Source organism: Ursus americanus, chromosome 32 (genome assembly GCF_024610735.1).
Source record: "Ursus americanus isolate L20-20 chromosome 32, mUrsAme1.1.p, whole genome shotgun sequence".
Lineage (NCBI taxonomy): Eukaryota > Metazoa > Chordata > Mammalia > Carnivora > Ursidae > Ursus > Ursus americanus.
In genome coordinates, this window is record NC_142158.1 from 165001 (window position 1) to 173919 (window position 8919).

The 8919-nt window shown below is 52.0% G+C and overlaps 1 long non-coding RNA gene across 5 annotated transcripts in view; it reads left to right on the top strand.

Moving 5' to 3' along the window:
• LOC123796447 (uncharacterized) overlaps positions 1–4731 on the top strand; it is an 18466-nt gene extending 13735 nt beyond the window's left edge. For 4 of the 5 annotated variants that reach the window (XR_015722641.1, XR_015722643.1, XR_015722642.1 and 1 more), the window contains one exon: positions 1095–1447. This is a non-coding gene — a long non-coding RNA (uncharacterized LOC123796447). Of the gene's footprint in view, positions 1–1094; positions 1448–2767; positions 2994–4107 lie in introns of those variants that run through there. The other variant, XR_015722644.1, reaches the window with a different exon arrangement.
• The last annotated feature ends 4188 nt before the right edge of the window (positions 4732–8919 follow it).

Sequence of the window (8919 nt, forward strand, 5' to 3'; positions counted from 1 at the left end):
CGCAGGAGCAGGGGGAGGGGCAGAGGGAGAGGGACAAGCAGGCTTCCCGCGGAGCAGGGAGTCTGACCCCGGGACCCTGGGATCATGACCTGAGCCGAAGACGGACACCCAACCAACCGAGCCACCCAGGCGCCCCCATTTTGAGTACTTCTAACTCAGAATGATGTTCCTGCCGGAGCGGTCCGTCGTCGTGGGGCGGCCTTGGCCCCGACCTGTTTTCTCCGGCTCTCTCCCCCGGGACGCCACACCGTTCCCTGCGGTGCACATTCCCCAGCTGCTCAGAGGAACACAGTCTGCTCGTTTCTGGGCGCCTGTGGCCAGAGGACACTGGTAGCGTCCAGTGTTCTTTTCTGCCTTCCTACCCTCTGGGACCCACGTCGAGGTCTGGAGCCAGGCTGCGTGGGCCAAGACGGCACCAAGGCTAGCGGAGCCATCAGAAGGGACAGAACCAGTTATGCGTTCACTCCACAAGTATTCATTGGCCTCCCACACACGCCAGACTGTTCTGGGTGCCAAGGACAATAGGCAAATGAAGTGGGATCCCTGATTTTTGGGGAAGCTCTCCGCTGGGGGCAGGAGTGGGAAAGCTGTATAAACAGATGGTTCTAGTTCACGGAGGTCTGTGTGGTGGTTGAGGTCTGGCCTGGGGGCTGCACTAGTGTGATCAGGGACACTAATGAGGTGTCAGGAACGGCTTTCTGGGGACAGTCACTGGAAGGGACAAGAGTGGTCAGGGAGAGCGCAGGGCATGGGGAGAGGGGTCGCTCACAGACCGCACATCTTCCTGGAAGCCGGCTGGGGGGGGTCAGCCTGGGGCACCTGCACGTCCATTTGGGGTGTGGGCTTTATACTCCAGCAAAAGGGAGCACCGCGGAACGTCCCCTCAAAGACACCAGCAGATTACCCTCTGTTGTTGTTGTTGTTATTGTTGGCGAGATTGGCTGTTTATTGGGAAAAGCTCAAATACTTTATTTTTTAACATTTTTTATTATGTTCAATTAGCCAACATATAGTACATGATTAGTTTTTGATGTAGTGCAGATTATCTTTTATTTTTTATTTTTTTAAAGATTTTTTATTTATTTATGTGACAGAGAGACAGCCAGCGAGAGACGGAACACAGCAGGAGGAGTGGGAGAGGAAGAAGCAGGCTCCTAGCTGAGGAGCCCGATGTGGGGCTCGATCCCGGAACGCCGGGATCATGCCCTGAGCTGAAGGCAGACGCTTAACGACTGAGCTACCCAGGCACCCCAAGATTATCTTTTAAAAGATCATTTGAGGGCTCCCGGGTGGCTCCATCGGTTCAGCCTCTGACTCTTGGTTTCGGCTCTGGGTCGTGGGATAGAGCCTGGCTTCACACTCTGTGCTCAGTGTGGAGCCTGCTTAAGACTCTCTCTCTCTCTCTCCCTCTGCCCCTCCCCACCTGCTCTCTCTCTAAAAATAAAATATAAACATTCATTTTAAAAAGTTTACAAAATCATTTGATTGTCTGCAGCTTACTTTAGAAAACATACAATCACGAGATGGGCGATGATGGAGGCACAAAGGACGGGTGGGAACATCTGATACAGCAGTTCTGGTCCAGTGGTGATAGCGTCCGGGTGACGGGTCTGTGTGTGGTCACGGGAAAATCCTTTCACCTGTCGGTCTGGGATTGTCAGGAGCTGTGGGGGCAGTGACCTTGGCTTCAGTCCCAGAGGCTGGATTGGGCTGAGATGAGGAAGGCGGTTGTGGTCCTGATGCAGAGGGCCGGGGGCCTGCTGCGGGCAATGGCGGGATGGGGGCCCGGGCCAGGCATCTAGAGGGTGGGGGGTGTGGAGCCCTGAGGCAGGAGCCCACCTCCCAGCCTGGGGCCCAGGACCACACCCAGACAGGGCGCTGGCACCGGCACAGATCTGGGGGGTGCGGGACACAAGAGGACCGGATGACATTGCATTGTCTTCAGGAACGTGCTCTGTCACTCACCCACCCTTGGCTCCTCACCCCTGTGTGGTGGGGAGGGGGCTCAGTACCTCACACTTACCCCAGCTTTCGAGGGGCTTCCCCAAGGGCGGGGAGCTCTTGCTCACTGTCCCTCCCCCGGCAGGGACTATGCTGCGTCCTCTTCCAGTGTTGGAAGACCGTGCCTATCCTCCCTCCAGTCCCCCCGTCCGGGCGTCCAACCCTGAGTCTTCCTGGAGGAGGCACCCTCTGTCCGCACTGCCTTGTCGTCCTGTCCCTCATCTCAGCCTCCCGCACGTCTTGGCCTTGGCTCTCTTTCCAAGGCCATTCTCTCTCTGTCTCTCTCTCTCTCGTTCCTCCCGACACTTTCCAGTGGGTGGTAGGTGGAGTTATGGGTTGAACTGTGTCTGCCCAGAAGATGTGTTGAAGCCCTAACCCTCGGCACCGTGACTGTGTCGTTTGGAAATAGGGTCTTTCAGGTGTCAGGGTTAGGGTGCAGCGCGCCTGGTGTCTGGATAAGAAGAGAGAAATTTGGACACACAGACACGGGAGGAGGCCATGTGAAGATGCAGGTGGAACCCTAACCCTAACCGATGTGCCTACACAGCAAGGAGCTCCCAGAACTGCCAGCAAGCACCTGAAACCAGGGGAGGCTCGGGAGGGTCCATTGCCAGACCCTTCGGAGGGAGCACGGGGCTCCGGAGCTCATGTTTCTCCCATTTTCCGCCTACTGCCAAAGCGAGTGCGGGCGTCCAGCGGGTCAAGACGGGATGCAGGGCCGTGGCGAAGGGACTGTTTCTTAGAACTGTTCTGTTTTGCATTTCAGGGGCTCTCTTGTCTTCAGGATGGCATCACTGCCGTTTCTGGAACGTGGAAATGCCGCCACACCTCACTGAAGAGGAGACTAGGAGAGGGCTGAGGTCTGTGAACAGGGTGTTAGCAGAAACTGCCCCGGACCCAGAAGGGACATGCAGGCCTTGGTCCTGCTAACAGCCGACTTCCCAGCAGTGCTCTGCAGAGCAGCCGGGACCGCTTCAGCTCCGTCGGGAAAGGTACCTAGCGCCCTGGCACTCAGGGATGGGGACGGAGTGGTCCCAGCTCGGGGGTGTGGGCCAGGTGAGAGACCCCTCCCCAGACCGGAACCTACCACTCAGCCAAGAGCTCTGGAGGAGGGTGGTAAGGGAAACCACAGGAGTAAAATCCTGCTTCTGCCCCAGCTGCTCACAGCCTGCAGTGGTCAGTGCTGACACCCCCCAACATCCTCGGCAGTGTGCACCCTGCTGACAGGAACAGCCAGGAAGCCTGCCTGGAGGAGGGGGGCGGAAGGGGTCCACAAAATTTGAGTGAGATTTCCAAGACATCAGTCCTTTGTGGGAAAGAGACATTGGGGGACGGCTTCAGTTTAGTAAATATTTATTAGTCAATCACCCCATTCTAGAGCCTGTGCCAAGTGTCAGGGGTTAGGAGGGGGGAGACCGTCCAGGAAGGTCTCCCTTTCTACTAAGGAAGCGAAATCTGGATCATTTAAACAGCGAGGTCAACAACCGGGGCGTTTAGACTGGGGGCGCTTCAGAATGAGCTTGCACAGGGGGGTTTCCTGCGTGTCCCCAGTCCTCACCTACGTCCCCTGCCGGCAGGTGAGGGCGCTCACGCAACGGGCGGTGCCTGGCGCGCGACGAGGGGCGCACGCCGGCTGACCGCGCTCTGGGGTCCGCGATCGCTCCGGGTGCGCTCTGCACGCGGGACCCGCCCCCAACCCCGCCGGACCCCCCACCCCCGCGGGGCCCCCACCGCCGCCGGACCCCCCACCCCCGCGGGACCCCAACCCCGCCGAACCCCCCACCCCCGCCGCCCGGACCCCCCACCCCCGTGGCCCCCCCACCGCCTCCGGACCCACCCCCTACGCGGACCTGCCGCGCAGCGCCCGGAGGGTGCCACCTACGCCCCCAGCCGGCCCGCGCGTCCCGGGAGCCGCCCAGGGCGGCACAAGGCGTGATGGAGATTTTTGTTGTGGGCGGTGGTGAGGGTTGGGGAAGATGGGTCGACCTGAGATTCCTTCGGTTTCGAGTATGAGGAGTAGGAGCAGGTGGATTTGTTTGACTGGGGAACGACCTGCGCCCCCGCTCCAGGTCAAACCCGTCTTAGGTGAGACTCAAACCTTTTCAGCGCCTTCGGAAGAATGGCCGGGTCCGAGTCGGGTTCACTCCCACATACTGACCACACTTGGAGACCACACTTGGAGAATGTCTTCTTTTCAAGTGCCAACTTTTTTGGTACGCGCGGTGACGGACTAGACAGAGTAATGCGGTGAGCTGTCCTGCAGCCACTGCCCCCTTCGCAGTGATCATTCACTCAAGACCAACTCTGCTTGTTAATAACCCACTCGTTGCCCCCTTCCCCCCACTGTGTTAGTTTTAAGCAAATCCCAGACATAATTTTTCATTGATAAAACTTCAGTATGCACACAAAACCCTCCTTTTTAAAAAGTACAGTGATCACATCTTAAAAATGCTCAGTTCTTTAGTATAAATGTATACTCAATATTCAGATTTCAGGCTCATGCTTTTAAAAATGAGAATACGATGGGGGCGCCTGGGTGGCACAGCGGTTAAGCGTCTGCCTTCGGCTCAGGGCGTGATCCCGGCGTTGTGGGATTGAGCCCCACATCAGGCTCCTCCGCTATGAGCCTGCTTCTTCCTCTCCCACTCCCCCTGCTTGTCTCCCCACATCAGGCTCCTCCGCTATGAGCCTGCTTCTTCCTCTCCCACTCCCCCTCGCTGGCTGTCTCTATCTCTGTCAAATAAATAAAATATTAAAAAAAAATGAGAATACAATGAATTTGTTCAAACCAGGATGTGAACCACTCACCAGTCTGCCTCTGTGTTTGACTAATATGTCCTTTAAGTCTCTTTTAATCTATTAGGGTCCCTTTCTCCCTTTTTTTCCTGGAGATTTATTTGATGAACAAAACTGGTCCTTTGTCCCACGAATTCTCCCACACTGGGGTCTGCTGTGTGTCTCTGGAAGTGTTAAAGTCATTCTGGGAGATCCAGAACCCTGTTGGGTTCAGGTTCGTTTTTCGGGGCAAGGACACGCGTAGTTACTACTGCTGTATTAAATTGGAACAGGACACGTTGTCTTGTCTCTGTGACGTCAGGACTGAGGGTGAGTTCCGGGGGCCTCCGCCTGACCTGTGGCTTTCCGCTGTTCCCAGCAGCCCTTGGCGGTCGTTGTCCAGGTTCATTACTCCCTCGCTCTTACTAAAGAGTGGTCGTCTCTCATCCTTCCTGCGTGTGTAGGAAAGAGCTGTTCCTCGCTACACTTGCCCCAGAAAGGTAGTGGAAACGCTAAGTCTCTTCATTTACCAGTTTTCTGACAACTGAGTGGATTCCTTACCTCCTCCAAACATGACCAGTGGATTTATGTTTTAATTATGGTAAAGAACTGACAGAATTTGTTTTTTTACATATTTGATATGTTTCCAACACTTGGTGTTACTATCCATATTGATCCTAAAAGTATCCCATCTTTGACCCTTCAAGTTGGCTCCTGAGTCATTTTTGACCTGACCGCAGGGGCTTTCTCATAACCTGGGGTGACAAGATGTTCCCGAGTCATCTTGTGTATTTCTTCTCCTGCACCTAGAATTACCCAGTTCTCCAAGGACCTGTTTTTCCTTTCCGTGGGAATGGTGCTTGGAGGCCCCGTCTGAGTGTATGTAAGCATGCTCAGCATGTCCGGTTAGGCTGTTATTAATAGGCCGTATTATAAACAGAGCTAAGTAATACATTTTATTGTTTTTTAAGAGAAAATACATTAGGAGTTTATATTGATTTTTTTTCATTCAAATTTTGGATTACTATGTTTTATTTCTTCCTTTTATGTCATAATTGTAAGAGAAAACCTAATCTTTTCTTTTAGGTTGAAAATCCTGGTTCCCAGTAACATTAACATAATCACTTATTTTCTTTATCCTACGATATTTGTGTATATATATATGCACATACATAAACAATGATTCAGAATGATAACAATAATACTATTTTTACTAAGATGATAAATGAAAAAGGTAAGTTTTATTTGCAATTCTTTTTTAATATATCCCACTAAGGATATACAGTCAAATTACTGCATTTTATTTATTTATTGTTAAAGATCTTATATATTTGAGAGAGAGAAAGAGCACGAGCAGGGGGAGGGGCTGGGGAGAGGGATAAGCAGACTCCCTGCTGAGCAGGGCTCGATCCCAGGACCCTAATATCAAGACTTGAGCTGAGGGTGTCTGGGTGGCTCAGTCGGTTAGGCGGTTAGGCGTCTGCCTTCGGCTCAGGTCATGATCCTGGGGTCCTGGGATCAAGTTGTGAGTCGGGCTCCCTGCTCAGTGGGGAGTCTGCTTCACCCTCTGCCGCTCCCCCTGCTTGTGCTCTCTCTTGGTCTCTCTCTGACGAGTGAATAAATAAAATCTTAAAAAAAAAAAAGAAAGAAAAAGACTTGAGCTGAAGTCAGACCCTAACTGACCCCGCCACCCAGGTGCCCCTACTGCATTTTAGTCACTTAAAATAATGCGTCTCTGCGTGTAAGCTACTCACTACATACACAGGTTCCACTTGTCTTGTTTTATTTTATTTTGTGATGACGTAAAACATTTACATGTTTCCAAACTCAAATGTACAAGACAGGGTACATACAAAAAAGACCAATTTCCATCTCCTGGACCTGGTTTTCCTCTCCCCATAGGTAACTGGTTTCTTTAGCCTTTGGTTCATACTTCCACTTAGAAAACTGTAAGTAAGCAAACAAATACATATGTTTACATTCCCCTGAGGTGTCTGTTCCCCACCTTGTTTCCCCCCCCACACCAAATAGATCCTGGCGTTCATCCTATAATAATACACAGATATTCATTTGCAAAATGGATACACGGTGCGGGGGCGGGGCTGGCTGAGTCGCCTGCAGAGCCAACGTCCAGGGGCAGGTTTTTCATACCCTCAGGAAGGATGAGATCCAGTTGGGCCAAGGCTGCATCCGGTGTCCCGGGGGCCTGGGGAAAGGAGGTGACGAGGAGAAAGGGGCGGCCGGGTGCTGCTGTCCATCCTGTGTTTGCGGATCACCTAGGGCGCAGCTGGACGCTTCCGCGGGGCCGTGTTCATCATAAGTGCCATTTTGTTGTCGTTGTGGTAAGAACACCAAGCAGCTCGTCTTGGAGCCACGTTCGTGTGAAGGGTGGTGGTGCTGACTGTAGCCGCTGCACAGATCCGTGGCACGTACCCCGCGTGCGGCGGGAAGTGTGTACCTTCTGACCGGCGTCTCCCCATCTCTCCCCAGCCCGGCCGACCCAGGGCTCTGTCTCTGTGACAGCCATGCTGTGAGGTCCCACGGGGAAGGCGACCCTGCGGTACTTGTCTTCCTCTGGAATCCCACTCGGCACCGTGCCTCAGGCTCCCCCCGTGTTACTGCAAATGGCAGGGCTTCAAATTAACGTCTCGTTTTCTTCGGATACGTCCTCAGCAATAGAACTACATTTCTACTTGTAATTCTGGGAGGAACGCCCGTGCCGTTTTCCACGCTGGCCGCCCCCACTTGCATTCCCACCAGCACGGGAGTCTGGTAGGCGGCACTGATTACTGGGTCCTGCTGGTCAACCCAGGAGGCCACGCTGTGCCTTTCGGTTGAATACTTTGGTCTGTTTCCATTTAAAGTAATTGCTGATAGGTAAGGAGTTGGTACCCCATCTTGTGAACTGTTTCCGCCCTGTTTGGTGGCTCCCTTTCCCTGGGCTGCGCCCTTCTTTGTGAATCGATGGTTTTCCGTGGTGTCGCGCGGGGGTCCCCCTCCATGTGTGGACTCTACGAGGGCTTTGCTTGCTGGTCGCCCCGAGGCTTTCTTGAGGCGTCTTCTAGTTGTCACAGTCCGCTTCCAGCTGACGGCTACTCATTTTTGATCACATACAAAAAACTATTCTTTACCCCCATTTTATGTTTTTTGATGTCACAAGTTACAATTTTTTCATATTGTGTATCCACGAACTGGTGATTGCGACTGTAAGTTGTACTAGAATGTTCTGAGTCTGACTCTGCACCCGGCTTCACCAGTGTACCGTGTGTTTTCACAGGTTTTCATTTCACGAATTAGCGGTCTTTCATCTCTGCTTAAAGACCACCCTTCAGCATTTCTTGTGAGGCAGGTCTCGTGGTGGAAAGTCTTCATGTGCCCTCCGTGTCTGCCCCGGGAAAACCATGGATTTGTATTTGTCCACAGGCCTTGGTCTCAACACAGTAACGAGTATGAGATCGTTTATACACATTTCCAAACACACAAAATACTCCGCTCGCGGCCCCATGTGTACGTGACGGAAGCACCAACACGCGGCTTGGGGCACACACCAATGTACGACCGCGCTGGCTCTTGGAGGGAGAGGGAGGGGAGGAGAGCCTCCAATTTATCTCTAACATTTAACTTCATTTGACAAAAACCTGAAGCAAATATGGCAAAATGTTTACATTTGTTAATTCTGGGCTATGGTTACAAGGGTACTTATTATATGATTTTCTATTTTTTCCATATTAATTTTTTCAAAAAAAAGTTTAAAAAAAGGAAAAATATAAAAAATGAATAAAGGATAAAAATAAATATTCAAAGTAATTCTTAAATTCTAAAATTAAAAAGTTCAAACTCCCCAGTACTCAGGAAAGTAGAAATAATGAGATACGAACACAATAATGAGATAAAACTTTGTACTCACCAGATTGGAATTTTTTTTAAAATTTCCAAATCTGATAAAGATGTGGAAAAATGAGAAACTGTATACATTGCTGGTAGGAACGCGAATGGCCACAGCCTTATGTCAGAAAGCATCAAGGCAAATGGTAGAAAACGCAGCCCACGGGTGCCTAGGAAGCAAACGGCAAGAAAAGGGAGATGTTTTCAGCCTTGAGGTGCGATCAGCCTGTGGGGCAGCAGCAAGGGAAAGGGACGGCC